Raw genomic sequence first — 27,752 nt, forward strand, 5'->3', positions numbered from 1 at the left:
GAAACACCTCTCTTCCTTTGCATTCTCTTTTTCGGGAGACTTTGGGTGTGGGACTTCTCCCCCTCTTCTTATCCCCAGCCCGCGCTTCTTCTTTCTTTTTTTTTTTCATTCTTTGTTAGGAAGAATAACTCTCTGGGCAAGGATCCTTTTAGAAAGGAAGACGATATACAAGTAAAAGCTATCGATAACATTTGTATTTTTAGAAAGCTCTAGATTCTGAAAATTGTGCTTTAATGCAACGAGAAGCCATTCAGCAACATACAGATAACAAATAGAAGCTTGATACCCCAGTAACAGGTACCACGAAACACGAAAAGTCCTGAGGCAGAAGTGTGATTGAGATTCCTCCCCGTTTCTCCCCATCGACTTTTTTTAAACACTAGTTTAAGAAAAATAAATGCCTACATGTTTAATGTACATAAGTCTTTATTTTTGTGGTGTTAAGTGAGCTTTACACACTCTAGTGGACAGCAATCCAGGGGGCGCCATTTTCAAACTTAAAACTATGCCCAGGAGAAAGCGCTTTCTGATTAAGGGATCTTAGGATCCTACCAGGGGAATTTCTACTTTGTGTGTACAGTAGTAAAGACAGGTTGTGTGTGCGCTCCATTCTGTCACTAAAACCTTGAAAACCTCCCGCTTCAGGGGGAAGGAGAGGGCCCGGGAACCAGACTGAATTCAGCCAGAGACTAGTAGCCATCCTCACTAAGGTCTCAGGCATTCACACAGCACGACTGTAGTTTGGTCGTGCCATTGTTTCCATTTCCACAGGGGCTCAGGGCAGGCTCCGAAGCGCGAGAAGGGATGGGAGGGTCATGGTGGGCCTCTTCTGGGGTCCCCGCCCCTCTTCTCTCCCACTAGTTCTCTAGGGAGATCCGCCTGCCCCGGGCTTTGTGAAGTATCTTCGGTCACCATGGAGACCAAAAGGGAACGGGGGGGGGGGTGGGGTGGGGGGAGAAGGAGGGGCGTGGGCAGTGCAGTTGTTCTTTTTCCCGACTTTGTGGCAGAGCCTGACGGGAGTCGTAGTTCGAAGCCTCCCCGCCTTGATAACTGGCTATAGGATTGGAAGGGGGATGGTCCCCATGAGCCTTACTTATCCTCCCAGGCTAGGCGCCTAGGCTGAGGGGTGCAAAGGGGGAGGAGAGGCGGAGCTAAGCGCTCGGTGATTGGTTGAGCCCGATCCCCCTGTGTCCTCTCCCCTGTTCTCCTTCTCTCTTTACTCGCCCCCCAACCCCCAGCTGCTCCTCCCTCTCCACCGCCCCGCTCCGGCTCCCATCCCTGGGCTCTAGGTTAGTGTGCGGGGATTACTGAGCGCAGTGCGCGGCCACCGCGGAACCGGATCGCTGCAGCAGCTACAGAAGCAGAAGCAGGAGCCGCCTTCGCCTCTCAGAGCATCTACGGCCCCAGCCCGCCAGCGGCGGCACTGAGGTCACATCGACAGGAGGACGGAGGAGGACGGAGGAGCCTGCGGCGGCGGCAGCCAGGCGGAGTGGGTGATGGCATAGTGGGCAATGGGCTTCTCCCGAGTGACAGCAGCAGCGTCATCTGCCCCCTTATTACCTCGGCGAAGCCTTACAAAAGGGCGTGGGTGGGATGGGAAGGAAATAATCCCCGAACGCACCAGGAGGGAGGTAATTCCCCCCAGCCCCGACTCCTAATGGGGGCGGAGGAGGTAGGGTAGAAGGGAGTATTTCTCCCCACCAGCCCCCTGCATCACCACCATCCTCGAACACACGCACTAGAGGCGGGAACCCGGAGGTCAGAGGGCCTGGTCTGGGTGGCCTCTGGTCAGGGCTCCTGAGGATAAAAGGGGAGGTGCAGGAGATGGGTTGCAGTGGGGAGCTGTTGTTGCGCCGGGGATCGGGGAAGGGGGTGAGGAATGAGATGAAGGAGGTCAATTTGTGTTGAGATGCTCAAGATGGGTTGCTGTCGGCTAAGCAGACTCGGCCGGGATATGCGTGAGCCTGGTCCCTTACCCTTCCAGCCACTGCGAGGTCTCTGGTTGCTTGCTCTCTCCACCTCCACACCCCCTTTGCCCCCGCCCCCCCTCCACCTAGTTGTGGCCCCGAGTGTCGGGATTTCAACTATGGACTGACTGCTATTTTTTTCTCAACCCAGTCCCTGCGCTGCGTCGGTGAGAGGGCGCGGCACCACCGCATGCCTTCGCCACCTGCCCGGGGCCACAAAGAGAACACTCGCCACAGCTAGCTCTTAAGGGCAAGAAAGATGCCTGGATTTATTATCCATTTCTCCAAGCCTTTCGAGCAACCCGCTCTGGAAAAAAAAAGGCGAAAGCTTCACCTTGCAAGCTTTGGGGAGCAAGATGGGATGGAGCAGTTAGGGCTGGGCACTTGATGTGGCTGGGGGTGGAAGGGAGGGGTGGTGGGGGTGTCGAGAGGCAGGAGCTTGAATTTCAAGAGAGTGAGGGAGGGTGGAGGCAGGAGACTGGGTGGGGTGAGTAGTGTGATGGGGTTCTGGGGAAGGAAAAATGAGCTCTGAAGTGGGAGTTTGGTGAAAGATTTGATGTGCAAAATCAGGGGTGTGGGTGTGCAAAATTTGGAGGTTGGGAAGAGGTCTCTGAGCAAGGCGTGACCTTAGGCTGGGTTTAGGAGAGATGCTGGGGGCTGGAGAAAGGTAAGAGTAAAATCTGAGCCAGCTGGAGCTTTGTTTCAAAGCTTGAGGTTGGGGGAGGGAGATTGGCCACATATTTGGGATAACCCAACCGATCCCCAACCCACCCACCTTTTCGTCTGAGAAGCTGGAACTCTCCAGCAGACCTGCTCGAGAATGACCCTACGAGTGTTTTTGTTTCCAGTTTGTAAGATGCAAAAACAAGTGCTGAAATCTTTCGGATAATTGTTAGGGAAAGAATACTCCTTCCCACCCGCCCCACGCCCCACGCCCTGAAAAAAGGGTTCAGATTCTATCTTCTTGTTAAAGGGAATTTTTATTTAAGATGTTTAGTGAACAGTAAGGGCACAAGCTAAATTATGGCTTTATTTTGCCAGTGTCCCTGCCAGTGTTTTGCCAGTGTCGTCCAGATCTTCTTTCCCCCTTCAGACACATTGTTGAATCCTGTCTGGTGTGGCGAATTGCATGCGGTGCTTCCCAGCTTGCCTGAATTATCGACCTCGGCTACTTGCGCTGTCCCCACCCCCTAGTGCTTCCAGTGCTTCTGGTGCCTTCTGTCTGTGGCCGGTGCTTGCTTGCTCTGTGGAGTTAGTAACACAAATGTGGCCAGGTCGACGTAGGCGGTCTGGTCCTAGCCGCGTGGGTTTTCTTAGGGAGCCTTTTCTGTGCTAAATCCTAGTGCAAAAAAAGGGAAATATCCTGGTGGTCGCTTTTGCCTAAAAGACTGGGCTTTGTCTCCCGAGGAGTCTGGTACGACTGGTTTCACGTGCGTGTGTAAAAGGAAGTCGTCATGGTCAGGGATGCTGCTGCTGGTGAAATTTGGAACAAGGCTGTTGTAAAAATCTGCCTAGGAGTAGAGCTGATTCTTATTTCTTAGTGGCACAGCGGGGGGGGGGGGGGGGGGGGGAAGGGATGGGCCTCGGGTCGGTTGCCAAATGACCACACCCAGTCTGTCGGTTCACATCTCACGTATTGTCTACCGACCTAAATTAGGATGTGAATGCCCTGGGTAGAAGAAAGGAGATTTCTTTCTTTCTTTCTTTTCTTTTTTTTTTTAAAGAAATCGAAGCGTAAAATAATAGGAAATTTGGCAGTCTATCGTCTTTGCATGAACATCGATATTGTCTGAACTGCGATTGAAATTCTTGTCTTAGCTGTACCATATAGGGTCATGGACCTTGGAGACCATTTATTCCAAATTCCTCATTTTACAAAATAGGAAACTGAGACCCAGGGAGGGTAGTAAGTGATTTGCCCAAGGTCATACAAGTAGTAAGTGACAAAAGCTAGACTTTGAACCCATACCCTTTGACTTCAAATCCAGGGACACCACATATTCCTGATAATCCAGTATTTTTTTAATTTTTTTTTTAAAGATGTTTGGCTAATAACAAAGTCAGATATGTGATGCTTATTTAAAATCAGTAAACAAGCATTCATTAAGCATCGACTATGTACCAAGCAGAGTGGGGGAATTGGCTTTTTTTTTTTTTACAGAAATGAAAAGCAGTTTGGTGACAAGCTACCTTTAAGAGAATAACAGCTGAACTAGAGCTGGGATAGATGACAGTATAAATAGTGTGATCTAACCTGGCTCTAAAAGAAAACACTAATTAGTTTTAAGTTTGTCCTTCCATTAACTAATGAGATTTTCCTCTCCCTTCTCCTGTGGCACCACTCAGTACAATTTGCCTTTTAATTTTTTTTATTCTGAATTTAACAAACATAAAATAGACATTTCCATATAAAGCAGAACAAATAGGATTGTGTGGGAAGCTGCCAATCTCTATTATGCACAGCTCCCTTTAGACAAAAAAAGTATATATTAAGTACAACCTGTAGCTTTTAATGCTGTCCTGTTGTTTGTGCTTTTTTCTGGCCTTTGTTCTTTTCCCTGCATTTTGAAAGAAGATGTCTCAGTGATCTTCTTTTGAGTATGAATTTCCTAAGATTTTCATTAGGTTGCCACATTATATTAAAGAACCAAATAGATGCTGGAGATCTTAACTGCTTGCCTTAGGTAGCTTTTGAGCAGAAAAGACATTCACTGGTCAGGTGTGTTATCTGAAAAAGCAGCAATATATTTTTTGAGTTTGTGGGTATGAATGATTTTTTTTAAGTAGGTAGGATTTAAGGGAAAAAAAAGAGAAAGGTAAGAGTAAAATCTGAGCCAGGTGGAGCTTTGTTTCAAAGCTTGAGGCTGGGGAGTGAGATTGGCCACATATTTGTGGCCACATAACCCAAATTGGGATGAGCCCAATCCAGGGCAGAACAGCAGTAAGGGCCAGGCAATGAGTAATAACATGATTTGCCCAGCAAGGAAGTATTTGAGGTCAGATTTGAATTTAGGACCTCCTGTCTCTTGGCCTGACCCTCAATCCACTGAGCCACCTAGCTGCCCCATGTGACTTTTAATCTCCCAAATTCAGAGTTTTGTTTTATAGGATGGATTATGAATAGTAATCATTTAAGATTTGTAACCAGATATAAATATACAAGGAGGGAGCATTGGAGTAGCATTTTTAAATACACAACAAACTGTGGAGTGGAAGTTGGTGAGGGAAAATTATGGGAGTCCCAATAATAGAAACAAATACAAATTCTTGTCATTGAATTTTCTTTATCTTATAGATAAATCAGTTTTTGGACTATCACACAGATGAATGTCATAATGAGTTGTTTAGAATAGAACTCATTTTTGCAATCTATATGACTTTTTATGGATTTTCCCAGAATTTAATTCTTCCATTAATTCTGCTTTCTAAGTATCCCTGTGATTCTCAAGCCTGATGCCCCTTGAGAGTTGAGTGGAGAAGAGGTTGGAGGAGCAGGAGTTGGGAGCCTGCAGGAGGGGGCAGGAGAGGGTGTTCAAAGCAGAGTAGTTGCCTCCAAGTATCTGAAGAGCTGTCATGTGGGAGAAGAGCTTTGACTTGGTTTTCTTGACCCCAGAACTAGGAGTGATAGATAGAAGTTTCAAAGAGGTGTAAGGGAAAACTTCCTAACAATCAGAGGTATGAACAACCTCAGGAACTGGTAGGTTCTCTTTCCACCATTAGAGATCTTCAAGCCACTTGCCAGGGATGATATATAGTCAGGCTTCTGATTCAGATACAGGTTAGACTAGATGATGTCTAGATCTCTTCCCATGATGAGATTCTCTGATTCTTCTCTCTGTGGTGGCAATTTTTTTAAAGATAGACATATTATTTGTATAGCACTTATTGTATTGTATAAGCATGAACATATCCACAAACTTTGTACTTGAGACAAAATGGGGATGTCAGAAAAGGAAGGAGAGTGAAAATAGCTTAGGAGATGTATATGAGGGAATGAATACCCCCCCCAAAAAAAGAAATGGGTTGCAGCCAACCACAGACACTGGCTTTGTCACTTGAGCAAGTGACCTCAAGCACTAAAAGGATTAGGTATGCCAACTGATTCAAAAATAGGTTTAATTCTTTGAGGTATTCTCAGATTCCCTGTTAAAATAACTGAGTTTCATAATGTTTGACTTGAAATAATAATGGGATTGCCTCAGTGGGTTTGGTGGCAATGTTAATGGTAGTAAGGGAGGTGAGATGGTCTTCTCCAGACCACACTGACATATTGATTGGCAGAATGTAGAGAACAGTCATTCTTTCCCAGGCAACCTCTACCATACATAAATGTTGTGGCTACTTAGGTCAGCTGCACATCCACCCAACCCTGGGTGTTTATAATCCAAAAAGTGAGGAATAAAGTTATACGTACAAAGCAGAGCAGTTATGTCCCACGGGTGCTTCAGGAGGCATTTTTAGCATCTCCTGCATATACACAGACAATACTGCTATGTCACAATTTACCAGAGACTTGGACAGAACCTTCTGCAGCTATTGGCATAGTTTTGGCAAATTCTCCCCTTTGCTGAGTTTCAGTTTAATTCTTGTTTAGATTTCTGATATCAAAAGTAAAAAGCCCAAGTCCCACATTTTAAAAGCATTTAGTAGGAAGCCAAGAAGATAGTTTGTATTGTTTGTAATTATTGAATTGATTGGAAAGGCATCATGGTAGATTAGAAAGAACAATGGAGCTGGAGTTGGTACCTGGGTTCAAATTTCACTTTTGCCTCTAAGTATCTGGGTGACTTTGGACAAATCATTTCGTTGCTCTGGTTTTTAGTTTCTTTATCTGTAAAATGGGGTGAGTTGAATTCATTTCCAAGGTCCCCTCTAGCTCTAAATTTATGCTGCTTTATGTATTCATATGGAGAGATAGCAAGATATTATGGTGAGGGTACTCAATATGGCCTCTGAAAGTCCTCAGAAAGACCTAGACTCTGCTCCTTCTTGGTCACTTAACAAGCTGTGTGACCCTAAGCAAGACAATCATATAACCTCAATTCAGGCAACTCCCTTGAATTTAGTTTCTAGGTCATAGAGAAGTTGCAATTTGTGTTGGTGAAGAGAGTTCTCCAAATCACTGATGCAGAGGATGGGCTATTGGAATAAAACTATATACCAGGTGCTACATTCAAGAGCCTGATTTGTTACATTTTTAGTATGAGCATTTACATCTCAGAAATTTGTCAGAAATGCTACAAATGTATACAAATGCCACCAAAATTGATCTGTTGTTTTGCTGATTGTCTAGACCTAAGAAAGTAATGGAGTAATGTTAATGATACTGGTTAAACTTTAAAATGTGTCTTGAGTATGTGGGTTTTCTCTTGGGGGTGGGGGTGTTCCTAGAGCTAGCCTTTCCAGCATTTCTTTAGAGAGAGGCATTCCTGCCCTCCAGGTGTGTATGTACCTTCTATTAGAAATGAGAGGATATGTCTGTAAAGTGCTTTGCACATTTTAAAGTGCTACATAGCCAGTAGCAATTGTTATAACAGAAGCCATTTGGGCTATGTTGAGAAGTTCATATAATATTGATAGGATATTTAATCAGGTGATATTGTAAGTGGGGCTTATGGTACTTATGGTACTATGAGAGTCTTCAAGCCGGGATTCTTATGCAAACTCTGGACTTCGGTCTGCCATTTTCTAGAAGTTGGGCTTCAAAACCAGATGCCAACCAAGCCAAGGACCAGAACAGTAAAATTCAACAATTAAATAGCTTACTTGACTATTGTGGAGCTACGTCTTTCAGGTCTTCCTGGAGACTGAGACAGCACCTGGCCGGCCTTGCAAATGTGGTGCTGGTGCCTGACCCATTCGTTGACTCAGTTCATGCCTTGTTTGTGAAATAGCCTCTTTAGACAGAGGACTGCAGCCTATTTGGAATGTAAGCTCCTGAAGGGTAGAGCCTGTTTCATTCTTGGCCCTGTGGCTCCAGTATTGATGTCTGGCACAGTGTAGATGCAGAATAAGTGCTTGTTGATTGATCTGATCAAAGGATCTGATTGGTGGGGAGCCAGAGTAGGAATTCCTCCATCCATTAAATTGCATATGTAAATATTGAGAGATGATGGACTAATATGCAGAATAAGACACATTTTGCCCTCAGCTGATAAGGGAATTTGGTTTTGCCTGAAGGTTTTTAGAAAGGTTTTGTTTTTCTTTTCTTTTGCTAGGGGGTGGGAAGGGAGGATAGAAGTAGGAAAGGGGACTGGAGGTGGGAAGAGAAAGATGAAATTTTGATAGTTCAAAAAATGGAATTTAAAATGTTTGAGAAGAAGCAAAAATAAAAATTGAACCTTTAGAAACCCTGCAGCAGCAAAATGTGTGTTGAGGGTTCTGAGTTGTAAACCTACTTATTTTTTTAGCTTAGTATATTAATAACTTGAGATAAAGAGGAGAAAATATAAGTAGAGGTAGGGAGTAAGGTTTTATAAAGCATGGATTCATAGAATCCTAGAATTTCAAGTGAAAGGGATTTCTGAGGTCTGTCTTCCATCCCAGCCTTTGCTTGAGCAGTAATCAACTCTCCATAAAACATCATGGCCAGGCAATGATCTCAAGGAACTCCATTGCCTCAGTGGCCTGGTATCCAACAGCTATGATGGCCAGGAAGCTCCTCATGGAGTAGACTTAGTCCCACATGTGGGCCCTCTAGACTTAGGGTTCTCCTGGGTTCTTTGGACTGGCCAGTTGTAAGCATCCTGACCAAGAAACAGACCTAGAAAGGAAACAAGGGAAATTCTAGATTTGGAAACAAGGTTTTTTTTAAAAAAACTGTTCCCTTTTGTCTTATAATCAATATTATGTATTAATTAAGGCCAAAGTAAGGGCTAAGCAATGGGGGTTAAGTGACTTGCCCATGGTCACACATCTAGGAAAATAAGATATTAAAAAGACACCATCACCATCAACTGTCACCAGTTTCTGAAAATGCTTTCTTGACTCCAGAGATTACCTGGTCCTTCCCAACAGCCCTTCAGCAAAAACTTTCAAAGAGCCAGCTAAGGCTAGTGACGGTTTACCTCAATGCATTTTCCAGGGAAATTCAGTATAGAGTCCATGCCTTGCTTGTTCAGGTATTCCCCCAAAGTGTTTTGCACCTGTAGCATACCAACCTCTTTGACACATCCTTTGTAGTCACACTCCACCTACCAAGGATTCTTAAGTAACCTCCTGAGGCACAAGACCCAGCACCTGGCAGCTCCAATGGTTAGGAAGCTCCTATGACTGCTTCTCTGCAATTTCCTCCCCTTTTTCCTGGTTCTGCCTGCCAAAGCCAAGGAAAACAAGCTTGATTTGCATAATATTAAAATGCAGTAATGCATATTTGCTAACTTTAAGAAAACACTCCTTTTAAAATCTGCTTTTAACTTGCTTCATCCTAGTCATTTTCTCCATTTAGGGGTCTGACAGGCTTTTTTTCCCTCTAATGGTAAAATAGTTGTCAATTTCAAGATTTTTTTTTTCATATCCTATAGTGAATTGATTATCCAGGGCACTTTTTGCATCCTCTTTTCTGATTCTTCTGGTACTGCCTAAAATTAATCATCGAGAATAAAATATACCTAATATTTCCAGGAATATATATTATTTGTTATTATTACATAATATATTATAAAATATGTGTTGGGGAATAAATATACCTAATAAATTTGGGGAAGAGACAAACCACTTTTTGATCATTTCTCCTTTTCCCAACCAGATTTGGAAAGGAGAAAGACAATAAAATGAAATATAATCAGCCATTTTGCTATCTTATATTGTTCTGATAAATGGCTTGAGTGTCAGAGGTTAAAATTATTACCCAACCAGGCCTGGAGTCTGGAGGACCTGAGTTTAAATGTGGTCTCAAACACTTCCTAGCTGCATTGACCCTGGACTAGTCACTTAATTCCAATTGCATCGCCCTTGCCACTTAAAATTGTCTTAGACTTGATATTAAACCAGAAGATAAGAGTTAAAAAAATATTATCCAAAATTAAAATTTTGAAATGTGTCACCCTTAATGCCTTGGTTTATGAAGCATTATGAACTCAAGGGAAAGAACATGGTTCTGGAAACAGAAAGAAGACTTGGCTTCAAATCCCACCTCTATGGACAAATCACTTACCTTCCCTAGGCCTCAATTTTTCTCATATGTAAAATGAGAAGATTGGTTAGGTGGCCTCTTCATTTTTTCTAGGTCTAGATCTGTGATTCTGTGAGCCTATAATCTGTGATTCTCTAATACTACCTAATATTAACCATTGAGAATTAAACATACCTAATAGTTTGGGGAAGAGACAAACTGATTTAGCAGATTAGAGATCTGGTCTTGAATTCTTTGAAAATCTGGGATCATTCAAGTTCTTCCTCTGATCCATTCTGCTTGTGTGTGGCTGCTGGCAAATCTCTTAATCTCTCAGTGTCCCCAGCCACTCTCTAAATTACTGGGGAGTAATGTTGATGCTTCTGTGGAAAGTTCCTATAACTGGAAATACAGACACCAAAGAAATTGATGGACTGGAAAGAGTAGTATAAGAACATCTCCTCTTTTCTTCTAATTCTCAGTAAAATGGGACTTCTTTTTTCCCCTATAATGATGTTTTTGTTGTTGTTTTCAACTTCACACCTGAAGCTTTGGAGAGAACTCAATTATAGTCAGTATTTTCACAAATAAGGATACACCAGAATTTAAAGAAGATATTTCTAGTGGTGAATATCCTTTTGGGATTATCTTTAAGTGGAAAGACCGTTGACTAGTCCCGAAGTCAGAGGTTCTAGGTTCTAATCTTGCCTGATATTTAAAACTTGGGTGACTTTAAACAGTTCACTTAGTCTCATAAAACCTCATTTTCTTCATCTGTAAAGAGAAGAATGTTCAACTAGATGACTTCTGATGCTACTTTCAGCTCTAGATCTAGGATCAGCCAATGGGAAATAATATAGAAGCAGATTCCCCCCTTTTTTTTCTCTTTTTAAATTAAGGACACAGTTAAAAATGCATCCTAGGGCAGGAAAATCAATGCCTTTTCAAGACATAGAAAGTAAATATTTCTGCTTTTGAATTCTGCTAATTGAATCTGTCCATATTTTTGTCTTTGGTGTATACTCGGAAACACCCAGATTCCTTTTGTCTTTTGAGATTTAGTAGCTGGGTATCTGTAAGAGACTGTAATAGCAGAATAATTTAAGTGTGTAATTTAGTAGGGATAAGACAATAGTGTAGAGTTCCATCGAAACCTGTGTTTGGAATTTTTCCAAATTTGAAAAAAAGAGCTGGTTGGGCAGCTAGAAGGCACAGTGGATAGAGCGCTGGGCTTGGACTATCAGGAAGATTCATCAGCCTGGGTTCAAATCTAGCCTCAGATACTTCCTAGCTGTATGACTCTGGGCAAGTCACTTAAACTCTGCCTCAAAAAAAAAAATAAAATCTTGATTTTTTAAATAAGGAAAATGTCTATAATTATTATTAATAAACACAACAAATATAAATCAAGATGCTTTGTTCCAGAAAATAAATTTCTTGTGAAGAGAGACGTTTCTTTCTTTTTTATTTATTTTAAACCCTTACCTTCCATCTTCGAATCAATACTGTGTATTGGTTCCCAGGCAGAAGAATGGAAAGGGCTAGGCAATGGGGGTTAAGTGACTTGCCTAGGGTCACCCAGCTAGGAAGTTCTGAGGTTAGATTTGAACATAGTATCTCCCAGCTCTCTGTCTGACTCTTAATCCACTGAGCCACCCAGCTGCCCTTTGGCAATTTTTAAAAAATTGATTTGGCTACAAAATGTTTCATAATCCCCTATCTCACAGTACTTAGTTTTGCATGTCATCTCAATCCCTCCAAACATCCCATATCAAATCTCTTCAAATATACGCATATTTCTTCCCAGGCTCAAACATATGTGCACAAAATTATAAAAATTATAAAAATAAGTTCCCCATTCCTCATTTAAGCCTGATTAGAACTGGTTGGGGCAGTGAGGAAACCTTGGTGAAAGCAGAAGCAATAATAATGATGGATGGCAGTGTTGTAGTTGAATCATGTCTGACCCTCCATGGTCCTGTTTGGAGTTCTGTTGGCAGAGATACTGGAGCAGTTTGCCATTTCTTTCTCCAGCTCATTGTACATATGGGGAAAGTGAGGCAAATGGGGTTGTGTGACTAGCCAAGGGTCACACACTAGGAAGTGTCTGAGGCCAAATTTGAACTCAGAAAGGGGAGTCTTCCTCACTCCAGGCGCAGCACTCGACCCGCTGCACCAACCAGATGCCCCATGATGGTAACAGCTCGCCTTTCTGCAGTACCTTCCATCTTAGAATAGCAAAGACTATGCAATTGAGGTTAAGTCCAGGATCACCCAATTAGAAAGAAGTCTAAGGACATTGTTGAGCCCAGGTCCTCCCAACTCCAGGCATGGCAGTCTAACCACTGTGCTACCTCGCTGCCCTCTCCCCGACCCCCAATTTGTATTCTTAGAGCATCGTCTAGGATTCTGAGAAGTTGTGACTTGCCCAGGGTTGTGTAGTCAGTTATTACCAGAGATGGGACTTGAACCCAGGTCTTCCAGACATTGAGACTGGCTCACTCTCCACCATGTCATGCTACCTCTGTTAAATGTTAGTTCTAAGAAGGTTCTTCCCCAGTTTTATGCAGAAAAAAAAGAGTATTTGTATTTTGTTAGTCAAAAATTGTAGAATTTCTTCAGTTAAGTAATATGGTATCTAATAATATTAAGAAACTGGGAAATTAATGTGCCTTATAGGTCTCACACATACATTCGAGGTTTTAGAAAGTGTTTTCAGGCAGTTAGGTGACATACTGACTGGATAAAATACTGACCTTGGCATCAGAAGATGAGCAGAATTCAAATTCTGCCTCAGACATGCGTTAACTATGTGACCCTGGGTAAGTCACTTAACCTTTCTCAGCTGCAATTTCCTCAAATGTAAAATGAGGATAATAGTAGTAACCTTCTTCACAGGGTTGTGATAAACTCAAATGAGTTAAAGTGCTGGGCAAAATTAAAATGCTCTACTATTACCAAATTTGATGCACCTTGGTCATTATTATTATATTATTTTTATTTCATATTATTATATATATATATTAACATTCAATTTGAAATTATTATATATATTAAAATTAAATTTAAAAATTAAAATTAAACTATAATATGGAAAACCCTCATTTATTCTCTCCCCTCCCTCCCCAGCTTCTAGTATAGTAACTTTGCCCATAGTAGCCACTTAGTAAATACTTGTTGAATGACTAATTTGGGAATGTTAAAAATTCTTATTGTAGAATCTTCCCACTGCTCAGACCTTTGGTTTCTTTTTTAAAAATGAAACCCCTTTAGCCTGACTTTGGTTTTCTGAAAGACCAAATGCAGTTGGGGGAGGGCAGGGATGAGAATTTCTGCATGCTCAATCCAGCCTTGTGACTGCTTTTTTCTTCCATCTCCCCCTTTTTTCACCAGAGAGTTTCCTGCGACTGTCACTGCCTTGACTTCCCATGAATGCTTGTTTCATAAACATTCTCTGTGTGCCGAGAAACAATCCCACTATCTTTGTGTTCACCTCAGTTTCCATTTCCAAACAGCCTCTTTGTCTAACTTCAGACCCTCTCGGGGCTTGCTCCAGCCTTTTAAACCTTGACTCTGGACTGCCTTCCATTGTCTGCTACAGGCCTTCTCTTTGTCTCTCTGCATGGTGAAGGCACACTGTGGGTGCCCAGGCCTCCTCCCTTCTTGCTCCATCCTTGATCCGAGCGCCTTCCTTCAGCTTTCCGTCCCTTTGGAAGCTTGACTTTTTCCATCCAGTTCCTTTCGTCTCTTATTTCAGCGTCTCTTTACAGTGTCTGCAGATTGATTCAAATTCCTTCCCTATATTTGACACGTAGGTCTAAAAGGCTGTGAAGAACATGGATGTAAAAGTATGTGACATGGGTTGTTATGTGCCTATTTTCCAAATCCCTGAAGGTTGTGCTATACTTGCCTATAGGGATTGATCAGAGATTGCTTTCAACCCATTTAATGTGTTAGCAAAAAAGTGTTCATTTAAGCTGTTTCTCTTCAATCCTACAATAGCTTATCTATTGGTTCAGTGAAAAAAAAATGGGCAAGTTAGTTGTTTGGCATCAGTTAACAAAGCATCCGACTGGTCGCCTGAAATTCTTTCACCTTCTGTCTCTTGCTGATATTTTTTCTGACCATCTTTTGAGAGAAAGGGCATCTGAGGCATTGTGACTCCTGGTACATGAGGCTAAAGATCATTCTAGCAGCCACCTGGTAGCTTTGGGAAAGGCTGGCAAGTGTTTTTCATTCTGCAAGATATTTTAGATTTCCTTTCTTCTTCTTCTATTTTCTTTCCTAAACCCTTACCTTCTGTCTTGGAATCACTACTGTGCATTGGTTCCAAGGCAGAATAACAGTAAGGAATAGGCAATGGGGGTTAAATGACCTTCTGAGGCCAGATTTGAGCCCAGGACCTCCCCTCTCTAGGCCTGACTCTCAATCCACTGAGTTATCCAGCTGCCCCTTATATTTCCTTTCAATAGCCTAAATGACAATTTGGAGCCATACTTGCATTCTTTGGTTTACACATTTTCCAGTTTTAAAAAGTGCCAGTTGGGAATAACAGAATCAAATTTCTTTATCTTGGAGTTGTGGTTACAAGATATGAGAGGCAATATGGGGGGAGTCAATGGAAAACTGGTCTTGGAGTTCAAGTGTTTGGGGTTCAAATTTGCCTCTAATATACAAGCTATGTGACCATGAATAAGTCACTAAACTCTCAATGTTCTAAGCAACTCTACATCAGACTACAAATTATATAGAAGAGTAAAAGTTATAGTATAGCTAGATTAAAAGTGGTGGAAAGAATTACCTAACCCTAACCTCCGAAGTTCACACGCAACAAATCAGAGGTCCAAATGCTCTCTTGCACAACTCCAAAATTGCAATAGATATTGTACTTTTTTAATGGGAAAAGGTTTCAAAGTGGACTAAAAAAGTTGCGAGTCTTAAAATACTACTTTATTTTTGTAATTACAATAATATAGTATGTACATGTTTTTTACATGTTTCTAAAACTACAAAAAATCCTTGATATTTGATCTCAAAAAAACTTATATAATTAAAGAAAAAAGTGATGAGATATTAAGATCTGGATGATCTAGCCATGTGATCATGAGTTTGGGGCAAATTCATCTTTGCCTTTTAAAAATTTATTTTGATTTTTAATTTTATTTTAAAAGTATTTTTCCATGTTTACATATTTTATTTTATTTTTCTCCCCAATGCTGGATCCAATGATACAGATATTATCACTTATACCTATTTCTATACTATTCATCTTTGCAATAGAGCAATCTTTTAAAACTAAAATCATATATCCTATATAAACAAATGATTGATTGGTCATTTGCTTTTCATCTGTGTTTCTCCTCCCACAGTTCTTTCTCTCCAGAGCATTCTTTCTCAAAAGTCCCTCAGGGTTGTCTTGTATTAGTGAAGCCCTTTACATTGGATTGTTCCACAGTGTTTCACTTTCAGTGTACTGCCCATTGGTTCTGCCCATTTCACTCTGCGTCAGTTGCTGGAGGTTCTTCGGTTCCTATAGAAATCCTCTTTTCTTTCCTTTTGTATAAAAACTCTTTCCTTCCATCTTAGAATCTACTAAATATCAGTTCCAAGACAGAAGAGTGGTAAGGACTCGGCAAATGAGGTTAAATGACCTTCTGAGGTCAGATTTGAACCCAGAACTTCCTGTCTCTAGGCTTGGCTTTCAATCCACTAAGCCACTCAGCTGCCCCCTACAAATGCATCTTTTCAAAAGGACTTCTCTTTTAAAATTTCGAGTTTGTTGCCACCACTATAACTGTTCAGAAGATAGCAGAGACAAAACTAACCAATGTTCATTTAGTCTGGTGCTGTAGGTTGTCAGCCATTTGAGGTTCCAAAGGTGTTGGAAGGAGATCATAAGCTCCTGGTTTAGATGCTTCCTCTTACAGTAAAATGTAAGTTCTTTGAGGATAGATAGTTAAATTTTTTTTCCCTTGATATCCCAATGTACACAGCCTAACTTATTGCCTGGCACACTGTAGATGCTTAATCATTTTTTGTTTAATTGAATTGAATTTGGTCCATATTGCAATATAGTTCAAAGAAAGAATATTTTTTGTTTTCTGAAAAACATGATGCATGCTACCCTGATAACAGCAGTAGTAACAACAGTAATAGCTAACATTTATATGGCACTTATGTACCAGCCATCTGTACTTATTATCTCACTTGATCCCCACAACAGTCCTGAGAGGTAAGCACTAGTATTATCCCTATTTTAGAGATGAGGGAACTGAGGCAAACAAAGGTTCAGTGACTTACCCAAGGTCACACAGCTGAAAAGTATCTGAGATCTAAACTAGGCTCAAGTCTTCCTGATTCCAGGTCCAATGTTCTGTGCACTGTGGTGCCACCTAGTAACCAAACCAATTCCCTTTCTAACCCTGAACTCTTAACTCGTACCCTAACCTTAACCTTACCCAGCAGCCATACTTCACTCAAAATGTTCCTTCCAGCTTCTTTCCTTTACCTTCCCTCTTAGAATTGCTGGTTTCATTCAGGATTAGTTTAAATTCTACCACTTACCTCTTACACCAACTGGACCTAGTACTCCCCCTCAAAAAAATTGCCTTGTTTATTATTTTTAAAACCTTTACCTTCTGTTTTAGTATGGATAACCCTTCTAAGGCAGAAGAGTAGAAAGGACCAGACACTTGGGGTTAAGTGACTTGCCCAGGATTATATAGCTAAGAAGTATCTAAGACAAGATTTGAATGCAGGACCTCCCAACTCCAGGCTTGGTGCATTGTGCTAGCTAACTGCCCTCTTGTGTTTATTTTTCATTTTCTAATATACTTGTGCACACATGTTGTCTCTCTAGATGAAATATAAATTCAGTGAAGCCAGGAATTGTTTCAATTTTGTCTTTGTATCTCTAATGCCTGGCACTAACGAATGCTTGTTGATTGAATGATCAGTGGAGGGAATGTCTTCAGCTTGAGTTCCCATCCTCATGAAATTGCAGGTGTGGACCTCCCCAAAAAAGGATATGTCATTCTGTAGTCAGCAAATTAGCATTTATTAAGGGTGTACTATTCCTCAGGCACTGCTTTGTAACTGTTGTCTTAATATTTCTTCTATGTATGATTTAGTTTTCTCCTACTGGACCTCTGGTTTCTTGAGAGCAATGAGTGTGACTTCTCTTTGGTTGCTATTTGATCAGAACACCTAGTACCTAGGAAAGTACTTTGCAAAAGTTCAATGCTTGACTGTCTAGAAGGAATTATTATCATACACCATCATGAAAGGACCAGATGCATCATGCTCTGTGACGGTCAAGAGAACAGGATCATACATCCAGAGTTATAAGGAACCTTGGACATCTTCTAATCCAAACCCCTTATTTTACAGATGAGGAAACTGAGGATGAAGAAGGTTAAGCAACTTACCCAAAGGGGCACAGGTGATCCTAAGGCTGAGTTATTATTTGAACCCTAGAAACTTTCTAGTCAATTAAGAAGTGCCAAGTTAATAGTTATCAAAAGGACTTTCTAGAAGGCAGGATTAAAGGGGAATATATAAACCGCAGTGATCCATCTTTAGAGCAATCAGAAAGCATTTGCCTAAGGTTGACCTCTATTTGTTTTGTCTCTGTATTGTCAATTCAAGCAACTCCCCAGACATGGTGGAATATAGGATTCCAAAGCTATTTGCTTTACATCTTATAGTTAGTTCAATTTATCTCCAGGCATGGTAAAAGATAGGGTCAAAAGTTGTGATCAATGTAGGGATTTGTCATCAGATGCTACTGGTAGTCCCATTTGTCACTCTGGAATGATGATGACTGCTTGGGAATGTTGACATTCTTTGCCACTGTTTAGTTTATATTCCTAAATGCACACACTCAGAAATGAAAGAGATTTAATAATGTATGTATAGTCAGAGAGCCAGATGAAAAAGACTGAATGTGTACTAACTGAAGAAAAAAATCCTTGAGCTAAAAGAATGGAATAATACTAGTCTTTTCTGAGTTTGTAGACCTTGTTTTCCTTTCTTTCACTAATAGTTGTTTTTGTCCAGATTTTTTTTTAATGTGTGAATCTTGGGAAAATGAGAACAACTGACTGGGCTATCTAATATTACCCTTCCAACTCCATAAGCAGAAAGTCAGTAATGAATCTCTGCCAGTGTTTGACTCATCTGGTCAAAAGCATGATGACTTTTTTAATCACTTCCTTTCCAAGACTATTTCTAGGCTAATAAATATAAATGTGATGACATTTCCTCTAGGACTTAGTTCAGATTTTCTTTTGCCCATCTCCCCTCTATTAATCACTGTTTGATCTTCTCTGTGACTGAGAGCTGGCACCTGTGGGCACTGGGTGTGTGGAAGTGAGAATCATCCTTTGTCCTTCCTTCCACATTCTCTCCTCTGGGTTTTTGCTTCGATAGGGCCAGGATTAGCTGATCTCCTCTAAGAGCATTGTCCATGGCTCCATATAGCAGCTTTGAAAAGGCTCCTGTAGAGAGAGTCTGTTTTTGACTGATTTTTCTGAAGAGCCAAAGAAGAAAGGAGTTTGAATGAGTTTGGCAGGGAGGAAAACCAGGGAGGAAGATGGACTAAGGGATTTGCTACAAATACTTAGGAAAGTAAGAAGTACATGATCATCTTAGCTCATATGTCTGTCTGGCCCATCTTTAGTTTCTGAACTACAGCCCTAGCTCCAGGGTTTCTTCCTGAACCCCTCAATATGGTCCTTATATTTTTTTCTAGGTTGTCACTATAAGACTTATATCCTTTATAGAGAGAACAGGGTCTATAGGATCAAAGAGTTAGAGTTGAAAGAGACCCCAAAGGTTTTCTCATCTAGTCCGAAATGTGTTTCATAGGCTACACTAATCCTCCCTGATCTGACTAATCCAAATTTATACTATCTAAATAAAAACTACCACTATTATCTTTATAATTCTTAACTTTGCCTTCAAATTATAAAATAGCAAAGGCTAGCTGGTTGAGTTTCAACAAGAATCAAGTAGAGTCCTAACCAAAGACCAAGTTTTTCTTTGGTCTTCTCAGAGTTAAACAATTTATAAAAACCACAATAAGGGGGCAGCTGGGTGGCTCAGTGGATTGAGAGTCAGGCCTAGAGATGGTAGGTCCTAGGTTCAAATGTGGCCTCAGACACTTCCTGGGCAAGTCACTTAACTCCCATTGCCTAGCCCTTACCACTCTTCTGCCTTGGAGCCAATACACAGTATTGACTCCAAGACGGAAGGTAAGGGTTTAAAAAAAACACACACACACAATAGATATTCAAATTTCCAAGTTGGGAAAGAAAAACACTGAGCTCTTTTAGGTCTTTTCCTCAGACAGAGAGAGAGAGAGAGGCAAAGATGTTGTTACCTCCTCCAGCCCTGAGAGAGAGTCTCTCAGAATGTGTCTCTGCCAACTGCCAGAGAGTAACTCCTAACTGCCAGAGAGAGTAATTGACACAGAAAATGGTCATAACTGTCAACATCTGAAATCAACATGTTCTCTCAGCTCTGCTTCAAACTCCAGTTCTTTCTCAAGCCAGCACTCTACTTATCCCTAAACTAACAAAGCAATACTTATTTTCTAATATCATCCTTACAACCCTGAATTATGCATTATGGTAACTTTGCTTCCTCTTTAGCTTTAAAATACAGTGGAAAGCATACTGAATTTGGAGTCAAAGGACCTTGGTTCAAATCTTGATTCTCTCATTTATTACCTGTGTGACCTTGATCAAGTCACTTAACCTCTATAAGTCTCCTTATTCTCATCTACACAATGAGAGGGCTGCATTAGATGACCTACCTGGTCCTTTCCAACACAATCTGTTTTTCAGACCTTTGCGCCTGTTCAGGTCCAGATACAAATATTACTGGCCCTACCTCTTTTACAGGCTCATCAGGGGAAAAGTGATTTGCAAACCTTAAAATCTGATAGAAATGTGAGCAGTGATGATGGCTGATGTTCTTAGCTCCTCACGTCCTCCTTCTGCCCTATATCTGTCTGACATCAACCTTTGTTAGCTACTTGGTCAGAAAGACAAAGAAAACAACTCGGGTTATTGTAGCCAATTCAATTCTCCAAATATTCATTAATGGCTTCAATGTGCAAAATACCAGAGGAGGCTACACTAGGTGATAAACAGATGGGGAAGAAACCTTTCCTTATTTTTGAGGTCATCCTTAGGTGTGATCTGAAGCTTATAAGGTAGACCAGTTGCTATAGAAGGGCCACTTCTTTGTTTAGCCAGCTCCACTGACTCCCTTTAGAATACAATACACTCTGCTTTTGGATGCTAAAACCTCTTTACAATCCGATTCCTGCCTATCTTTCCTCTTTCCTTTTTAAAAAAACTTAAAAAACATATAATCAAACCTAAACCTAAAATCAAAATCTCCTCTCTGCAATAACCCTGACAAGTAGTCAGTCCAGCCTCTTTGAAGAGCTGTTGATGGTGTACCAGCTTCCTCCAGAGACAGAACATTCTATTTTCAGCTTGCTCTAATTGTTAGGAGGGTTGTCCTTATATCTGGGCAAAATCTAACATAGGCTTCCATCTATTGCTTCTAGTCTTGCCTTCTAAGGCTAAGCAGAAAAAAGCTTAATTAATCGGGGAAGACTGTGGAAAAAAATCATTCAGTTCATAGTCAGAAGACCTGGGATTGAATCCATTACCTTTTAGACTTTAAGAAAGTAATTTAACATCTGAGCCTTAATTTCCTCACATGTAAAATAAAAAGATTGGCTTAGATGGCCTCTAAAAAGGCCTTTCCAGCTCCAAAATCTATGATCATAGGATCTCTCTTCTGTCAACTACCATGTCTTCCTAAGTCTCTGTGTGACTGAATACTTCCAATTGGATCTTATAGTCCCTTAACTATCATGGTGACCCTCCCCTGAAGACCTACTATATCAATCAAAAAGAATAATGGAGAATGTGATAGGATGGGACCAAGAGCAAAAGTGCAGAGCCTAGGCTTTACTAGGAGAAGTACTTATTCCCTAATGAGAGGAAATAAAGAGGAGAGAAGGAAGGTGAGGTGAAGATACAAAAAATGACTTGTGAAATATAATGAAATTTCACATAAAGATTCTCACCTTTCATTGAGATAATTCCCCTACTGGATGAGTAGGTCATTAGTGAGAACTATCTTGTTGTAGGGGAATTGAGTATATCCTGGAAGGGGGAAGATAAATTATGTTTAAAAAATTTTTAACTTTAATTTATTTTTTCAATGAATGTTTTTTTTTGTCCTTCCCCAACATCTCTCAGAGACCTGTATTAAAGCTGGAAATGGTTTAATGACTGAGTCCAAAAAATAGTTATTGATGACTCACTGTCCTTGAAATCACATCTCTAGTGCAATGGCCCAAGGTTTTTGCTTTGTCTTGCTTTGATTAAGATATTTATTGATGAATTGCACAAAAGTATGGAGGGCATAATTCTCAAATCTGCAACTGACACAATGTTAGAAGAGGAGGCCAACATTGTAGAGAGTAAAATCAAGATCACAAAAGACCTCAACAGACTAGCGTATTGGGCCAAATTGATTTTTATTGGATATTGTAAGTCTTAGGGTTTGGTTCCAAAACAATCAACTTCACACAGATACCATGGGGGTGTTCAAAATATAAACATTTAGGTTGTGTGTATCCAGAACTAGAGAGTTAAGAGCTTCTGTGAGCTCTGCCCAGGTTAGATTATATCTGGAGTATTTTGTCAGTTCTGGGTGCCACACCATAAGAGGGATATTGATAACCTGGAGATTGTTCAGAGAAGGGCAGCCATGACAGAGCATGGAATGGTGAAAGTTTAGTTGGAAGAATTCTGGTAGTAGACACTTAATAAATGTTTATTGAATGATAACTTCAACTCTTTCTTCTTCTGCTTAGCCCCAGAGGACAAACTAGGAATGGGATGGATATTGTGAAAAGACAAATTATAATGGATGTAAGGAAAAACTTACTAGAGCATCTAGGTGACTCAGTGGACAAGAGAGCTAAGTCTGGAGATGGGAGGTCCTGGATTCAAATATGGCTTCAGACACTTCTTAGTTACTTGACCCCAGGTAAATCATATAACCCCCATTGCCTAGCCCTTGCTGCTCTCTTCTGCCTTGCAATCTCAGTACTCAGTATTAATTCTAAGGCAGAAGGTAAGGGGTTTTTTAAAAATAAAAGAAAAACTTTCTAATAACTAGAGTTATACAGAAGTATAATGGATTGAAAAGCTGCCTGGCAGGTGTCTTATAGATGGGATTCTTATCTGGATATGGTTTAAACTAAATGAATTCTGAGGGTTTTTTTTCTAACTCCGATTCTATGAGAACCTGGATTACTAACACTCACTATAAAGACATCAGATTAGGACTGTGGCCTTACAGTGGAAGCAACCTCCACCCCTTGTTCCTAGTTCTACCCTCTGGGGCCAAGCAGAATAGAATCAAATTAGAGTAACGATTGTAGGACCAAGAATTGGGAAAGAATATTGGTTGGACCACTTGTAGTAGTGAATTTCAGAATCTAGTACTTAACTACTGTAACTTTGGAACATTGACTCAGACTTCAAAAATGCTTTAGTTAGGGTGAACTATTCATTATAGTGGCATTTTGGTAACTATATCTGACTTGTTGTATGGCATGTTTTTCTTTGACCAGATATTGCTAACATGTAGAAGTAGCTGAAACACATTCCTGAAGTCGAAGGCTATTAGGAGAAAGTAGGCAAATTCTATCAGAAGGGATAGAAAGCCCAGAGGAAATGACCAGAGATTCTCCTAGGAGACATCTAAATCGTGCCTTTTTTACAATGATTATGCCCACTTGGTTCTTTCTATTTGCTGGAGTGATTTTCACATTTCATATGCCAAGAGGCTAGGAGGTACTTGATTTAGCTAATTCTCAGGGATAAAGTACTTTATATTATCTGACTTGATTCCCACAACAACCCTGTGAATTAGATGCCATTATTGGCCCTGTTTTATAGATGAGGTTCAGAGAGGTTCAAACTTACCCTGGGTCACCTAACTTAGCCAGCTTCTGAGGCAGAGTTTGAATTCCAAGTTTACCTAATTCCAAGCCTAGTGCCTTAACCACTGTGTCACTTAATTCCCTAAGTTGCAGAGCAGCTATCAATCTTTTTTTTTAACCCTTACCTTCCACCTTAGAATCAGTAATGTGCATTGTTTCCAAGGCAGAAGGACTAGGCAATGGAGGTTAAGTGACTTGCCCAGGATCACACAGCTAGGAAGTGTCTGAGGCCAAATTTGAACCCAGGACTTCCCGTCTCTGGGCCTGGCTCTCAATTTGTTGAGCCACCCAGCTGTCCCATCACCAACTCCTTCTGATTTAAAATCCTTTCCCCAATAGTGTAAAAGAGAGATGTACAATGGGGACATCTGTGTCAGGTACAGCTCTGATAAGGGGCACGCAACCAAACTGTGTGACTCAACCCACTTCTTCTCTAGGTCCATGGCCCTTTTAGTGTGAAGGCCATGCTCTAGCATCATCACCAAGCAAGTCATGAAAGATGACCCCTTTTGGTCTAAGACAAAGGTACTGGAAGACCAAAGGAAAATACCTTGCAAAGCTATGCTTGTGTGTCCTAAGTTACCATTATGTTAGAATCATGCATTCTCTTCCCTATCCGCTATGTCATTTTATTTTATTTTTTAACCAGGTCTGTGACTTCATTCATGGGGAGCTCCCAGTAAGGAAATACCTCTTGAATGTTTTCTTTTTTTTATGGATTATATTGTGCCATTGATATTTGTACATGTACACATCTCCTTATTACCCATTAGACAGAATATGCCCCAAATGCTACACATTCTAGAGACCAGGGATTCTTAACTAGGATCTGTGAATTTAAAAAATATTTTAACTTTTCAATATAATTGGTTTCTTTTGTAATCCTCTGTAATTTAATTTATGGTTGTATAAATATTTCTGAGAAAGAGTATTTGATTAAAAAAAGCTAGAACCTGTCTTCTAGACTGTGGGCTCCATGAAGGCAGTGACCAAGTCTTTGCATCATCTCCAGAACTTTTTACTGTGCTAATGTGTGGGGCTGAATGGAATTGAACTAAGACATGGTGGTAGGATGACTTGTCCATTCCAGAAGCAGTAGTGTTTCACATAACACCTTTACCATTAAAATGAAAAACGGACATCAATAAAAAAAAGAAAAGATATTAACCTGGTACAGCTTAGTTAAGAGTTTCCCCCCAAATCCCATTTTTCTGACCAAAGTCATCTTGGGAGAAAAATATCTATTAATTTGTAGTGATATTTTAAAACATAAGCTGACTTCAACTTATATTTCCAGAATTATTTCATGATTTATTCCTCTTTTTCCATTTCATTCCACATTCCAGCAAAACTGTCCTCCAGCTATGACACTGTGTCTCACTTCTGTGCATTTGCACTAACTGTCTCTCATGCCTGGAACACGCTCCCACTCCACTAAGGTTTCTGGGAATCCTTTTTTTCATCCTCCTGATTGCCATCATCTCTACTTTCACATGTATCTTTAATTTATTTATTTATATATTGCTTCCCTCCTTAAGGGGAGGGAAACAGGATATATATATATATGTGTGTATATATATATATTGGTCTTTTCTCCCTATTACCTAGCACAGTGACTAATACATTGTAGATACTCCATTAATGCTTGTTGTCTTGGGGGAAAATGTGCGTGAATGTATATTGTGGTAATATTTATAATAAGTGATTATAAATACAAATCATCAACCCAGCCAAGGGAGTCAGCTTTAATTGAACTTGGGGCCAACATCTCATGTTTCAACTCAATTCAATTAACTTATATACTGCTAGCTGGTGATGGTATGGTTCAGGTGGTTCAATCATATCCGACTCTTTGTGACCCCATTTGGAGTTTTCTTGGCCAATATACTGGAATGAGTTAGCATTCCTTCTCTGGCTTATTTTATAGATAAGGAAACTGAGGCAAACAGGGTTTAGTGGCTTTCTCCAGGGTCACACTGCTAGCAAATGTCTGAAGCTAGATTTGAACTCGGATCTTTCTGACTTCAGGCCTGGCACTCTGTTCCCTATATCACCTATCTGCCCAATACCACTAGCTAGGCAAAGATAAAAGATAAGATATTCCTATCCTCAAGAAGTCTACATCCTTACAGCAAAGAAGGACAATACAAGGCAGTAAGTGATACATCCAAAGGAAGGTCTTATAAACCCCCTCAGGGGCTCTATTTGCACATGATGTGGACTCCTGGGCTCCGGACATGATGGCAGAAGAGGAGGTGATAGTGCTGACCTAGTAGTTCAAATAATACTTAGGCGCAGCAGCATCGTCTACTCTCAGTATGAATCCCATACCCACTTGCATCCGGAAACCTCAGCCTCCCTTGGAGAGCAGGAGCAACTTGTGAATGACCAAAGGATAAACAATCAGTTCCTTTTGTTTACTATTGTTGACATCGCTGGCCTCAATAGGCGATGGCCAGCTGTCCATCCTCCAGGCAGCTCCGATTTCAGGTCCTCAGCTTTGTCATCTCTTTCGTTAAGGCGGTGAGGTACTCCGTGGAGTCCTCCAGGAACTGAGAGGACAAGTTCTCATTTCAGTGATTGGATCCGTTCCCCTTTCTCAACTCTGACTCAGCTGCCAAGGAGAGAACTTTTAAACCTCAAATGCTTAAGTGCTGCAATCTTTCTTGGCCTATGTTGACTAGACATAGTGGTTTGGAGGGCAAGCTTGGGCCTTGTGTCAGTCAATCAGTCAACACTTATTAAATACCTACCATATGCCAGCTAATGTGCTAGGTGGGCTCTGGGATGCAAATACAAATACAAAGGATGAACAGTCCCTACTACCTATTACATATTAATGGGGTAGACAATAAAGACATATATAAATGAATACAGAATAGATATAGAGAAAATAAATTACAAATAACAACAATAATACATTAAAAGGATTAAATAAATACAGTTAATTAAATTTAAAGTGGTTAGGGAGGAAAGACACTAATAGTTTGAGATGGTCAGCCTAGAAAATTATATCACATAACTCCAACATGGAATAGGGAGCAGATCATGGGTCTAGGATAAAGAATTGAGGTGGTTTTCAAGCCAGTTGGACTATTAGACCTTATAAGTGTTTTGTGGTTTTTTTTTTTTTTTGAAACCTTAAGCCTGTGTTGGTGAACCTATGGCATACGTGCCATGTCAGAGGGGACTTCTCCCCTCCCCTTCTCCATTTCTGCCTGAGGACATTTCTCCTACCACTCACCTCTCTGCCCAGCAGTCCAATGGGAGCACTTCTCCCTTGCCTGTCTGGGGTAAGGTGGGGGGTTCACATATGGCGTGAGGATTGCAGTTTGGGCACTCTTTCTCTAAAAGATTCACCACCACTGCCCCAGGCCCTACGAACTTATATAGTTAACATAACACAACAGTGAGTGAATTCCAGAGCTTTTGATAATGTATTACTCTCCAGTAGGGTTTGCCCAGGCCACCACATTCCTTTTACTCTGGTAGATGATAGCATTGATAGTATTGTTTTTCTCATTGGCTTAAATGATGCATTATAAACACGGAGCTGACGTAGCATGTATTAATGTTATCTCTAGGTTTTGAGTATTTGATAGCTAATATAACAGGTACTCGTGTGGGGGTCCTAAAATGTCAAAGGATGCCATCTTTTCACTCAGTCACCTATTCTCAATTTTCCCATCATAGCCAGTGACTCCTCAGTCCCCTAGGTGCAAAACTGTGGTGTCATTTTCAATTTGCTTCTTTCTGCTGCCAAACCTTTTACCTCCTACCTTCCCTCATATCCAGTAAACCATCACATCCTGCCAATTCTTGCTCTATAGTGTCCCTTCGCTCTAACCTTTCTACCTCCAGAGCCAACTGTAGTTGCAGTCCCTTATTCACTTTGTGCCTGAAATACAGTAGCTACCAACTAGTTAGGTCTCTTTACGTCCAATAGGTCAATTAACCAATACTTATCAAGTACCTAGTATGAGCTAGGTAGTGGGCTAGTTAGTCAATGGGCATACAAATACAATAAATGAAATAGTCCATTACATTATCTTTACAAAAAACTAAACAACCTCCCCTTCCATCTTTGAATCAATACTGTGAATTAGTTCTTTTTTTATTATTATTTTTATTTGGTCATTTCCAAACATTATTCACTGGAAACAAAGATCATTTTCTTTTCTTCCCTCCCCCCACTCCCACCACCTCTCCCATAGCCGACACACGATTCCACTGGTTATCACATGTGTTCTTGATTCAAACCCATTTCCCTGTTGTTGGTATTTGCACTAGAGTGTTCATTTTGAGTCTCTCCTCAGTCATATCCCCTCAATCCCTGTAGTCAAGCAGTTGCTTTTATCAGTGTTTTTACTCCCACAGTTTATCTTCTGCTTGTGGATAGTGTTTTTTTGATCCCTGCAGATTGTTCAGGGACACTTCATTGCCACTAATGGAGGAGTCCATCACCTTTGATTGTACCACAATGTATCAGTCTCTGTGTACAATGTTTTCCCGGTTCTGCTCCTTTCGCTCTGCATCACTTCCTGGAGGTTTGTGAATTAGTTCTAAGGCAGAAGAGTGGTATGGGCTAGGCAATGGGGGTCAAGTGACTTGTCCATTATCATACAGTAGA

The 27,752-nt window shown here is 40.8% G+C and overlaps 1 protein-coding gene across 6 annotated transcripts in view; it reads left to right on the forward strand.

Moving 5' to 3' along the window:
* The first annotated feature begins 940 nt into the window (after positions 1–940).
* Positions 941–27,752, forward strand: part of DPYSL5 (dihydropyrimidinase like 5) — a 133,994-nt gene continuing 107,182 nt past the window's right edge. The window contains exon 1 of one of the 6 annotated variants that reach the window (XM_007475963.3): positions 941–1,489. The gene's annotated coding sequence lies outside the window, so the exon portion shown is untranslated. Of the gene's footprint in view, positions 1,490–1,563; positions 1,759–27,752 lie in introns of those variants that run through there. The other 5 variants (XM_007475966.3, XM_007475965.3, XM_056813152.1 and 2 more) reach the window with 5 other exon arrangements.

Source organism: Monodelphis domestica, chromosome 1, assembly GCF_027887165.1.
Source record: "Monodelphis domestica isolate mMonDom1 chromosome 1, mMonDom1.pri, whole genome shotgun sequence".
Lineage (NCBI taxonomy): Eukaryota > Metazoa > Chordata > Mammalia > Didelphimorphia > Didelphidae > Monodelphis > Monodelphis domestica.